Here is a 2,689-nt window from a genome sequence, read left to right as displayed (position 1 = left end):
ATATATTAAGAATAATTTATTTTTTGAGATAATTAAATTATAAGTGAAACTAGGATTAGATATCCTATTATTATAAAATAAAATTAGAAAAATTAAAAAATAAATGTGAATCATTAAATTAAAATAATTTAGTGGTATTTCAAAAAGTTAGAGGAACTTGTTTTATAAATGATAGTTCACGATAGGAAGGTCTTGATAGAAATTTTATGTATTGTTGTTTAAAAATTATTTTATAAGAAGTATAATTAATAAATTGTTTTAAAATTTGAATTCTAATCAAAATGTAGAATTGTTAAATAGGAATGAGTTACATTTTAATGAATAAAAAAGTATTTTAAAAGTTTTAAATATTTTGAATATGTAGGATTTAATAGTAAATGGCATCCTTAATAAGTAGCTTCACGAAGAACATCTCGTTATCATAAATATATACAAATTAAAGTACCTGGGATTGAGAGTATAAAAATAGGAATGTAAAAATTATGGAATCATCTAACAGTTCAGAGTAGGTTATTAAAAATACTAAAAGAAATAATCAGAGGTCAGGTAACTAAATGGAAGGGATGGTTATGATTATGATTTGTCATAAAATTAAGTACTAGAAATAGAGATTGATATTATTTGTTAAGTTTCTCTACTGTATAAGGTTGATAAAATAGATAATATGTAAGCTTGAATTATAGATACTGAAATTTCAAGGATATAAAGTAAAATTTGAGTTGAAATTAAAATGAAAAGTATAAATGAATTAGAAATATTTAATCCTAGGAGAGTTAATAATAAGTGACCTGCAATTATATTTGCAGTTAGACGAATAGATAATGTTAAAGGGCGAATAATTAATGTAATTGATTCGATAATAACTATAAATGATATTAGTATAATAGTATTAGTATAAAAGGAGTTTCGGAAGGGTTAAATGGGTTAAATTTAATTAATAAGTTATTTAAGTAATTTATAATTCTGTATAATATTAGCCCCATTCAAAGTATAAATGACATAGAAAGACAAACTCTTATGTGACTTGAAGCAGTGAAGATATAGGAGAAAAGAAAATTATTAAAAAAAAGAAATAAGATAAGTCTTATAAAAATAATAATATTTGAAAAAGAGTAATTAATTAAGATTTTAAATACTTTAAAAATATAATTAGTAAATAAATTTCATAAATATGTAATTCGGGATGGTAAGAATCAAAATTGTTAAGGTAAGATAAATAAGAAAATAAAAAAACTTAATCAATTTAAGTTATATAAGATAAGTTGGAAGAAGTGGTAGAATCAAAAATAGAAAAGAGATTTATTATAATATCATAGTCAATTTCAAAAAAAATTTTATGTGTTTATATTGATGTTGAATTTTATTACCAGGTGTATAAATCCGCTGTTTGCTCATAGGTGGCATTAGTGCGCGTACAAAGCTACCCTGGGCACACAACACACTTTTTTTTATGTGTTTGACATTTGTCAACATTAACCAGTGCACATCATCAGCAATTTCATACAACAACATACATTTTTTTTTTCTTAATCATGTCTAGTTTTTTGCTTAAAAAAAAGCATATGCGGGAAGCTTTGCTTTTCTGTTTCAATTTGAAGAAATCTGCTGCCGAATCGCATCGAATGCTCGTGGAGGCCTATGGCGACAATGCTTTATCGGGAACAACGTGCAGAGATTGGTTTTGCCGATTCAATGACGACAATTTTGACCTGAGTGACAAGAAGCGTGAAAATCGGCCCAGGAAGGTTGAGGACTCAACCTTCAATTGCAGGCTCTTTTGGACGAGGACGATACCCAATCGCAAAAAATGCTTGCCGAGCAATTGGGTGTTTCTCAAGCAGCCATTTCCATGCGGCTACATACCATGGGGAAGGTTCAAAAGATCGGAAAATGGGTGTCGCATGAACTGAACGATAGGCAGATGGATGGCGATGCCAAAACACATGCCAAATTCTGCTTGCCAGACAAAAAAGAAAGTTGTCCCTTCGGATTGTGACAAGTGATGAAAAGTTAATCTATTTTCAGAATCTTAAACGCAAAAAATCTTAGATTGATTTCTCCTAACCATCAACATCTTCCTCAAGACCAAATCGTTTAGGACGGAAGACGATACTGTGCGTTTGGGGAGATCAGGAAGGTGTCATCTACTACGAGCTGTTAAAATCTGGTGAAACTGTTAATGCTCACCGCTACCACCAATAATTGATCAAATCATCGTGAAAAAAGACCGCATTATCGGAAAAGATATGATAAGCTGTTTTTCCTTCACGACAACACACCATCGCATACGTCAACAATGGTCCAAAACTACTTGGAGACACTCAACTGGGAAGTGCTACCCCATCCCGCTTACTCACTAGACCTGGCACCTTCTGATTATCACCTGTTTTCATCGATGGCCACGCGCTCGCTGAGCGGCACTTCGATTCTTACGAAGACATTCGAAAATGGCTTGATGAATGGTTTGCCTCGAAAGATGAGGAATTTTTTTGGCGTATACACAAATTGCCCGAAAAATGGGAAAAATGTATAGTTAGCGAGGGCAAGTACTTTGAATAAATTTGTTTTTGCTTCCTAGGAGCTTGTACACCTGGTATTATTAGGTTTATAGAATAAATTAGAGGCTGGTAATATAAAAAAATATATAAAAGAAATTAAAATAAATATTAATATACTTAAAAAAATTAAT

The 2,689-nt window shown here is 30.5% G+C and overlaps 1 pseudogene; it reads right to left on the bottom strand.

Annotated features, from left to right (window-relative positions):
* Positions 1–624: 624 nt before the first annotated feature.
* LOC108690815 lies at positions 625–1,300 on the bottom strand (annotated as a pseudogene).
* Positions 1,301–2,689: the final 1,389 nt, after the last annotated feature.

Source organism: Atta colombica, unplaced genomic scaffold (genome assembly GCF_001594045.1).
Source record: "Atta colombica isolate Treedump-2 unplaced genomic scaffold, Acol1.0 scaffold37, whole genome shotgun sequence".
NCBI classification, from domain to species: domain Eukaryota; kingdom Metazoa; phylum Arthropoda; class Insecta; order Hymenoptera; family Formicidae; genus Atta; species Atta colombica.
Note: the sequence above shows the minus strand (reverse complement) of the source record. Positions and strands in the feature narration are given on the sequence as shown.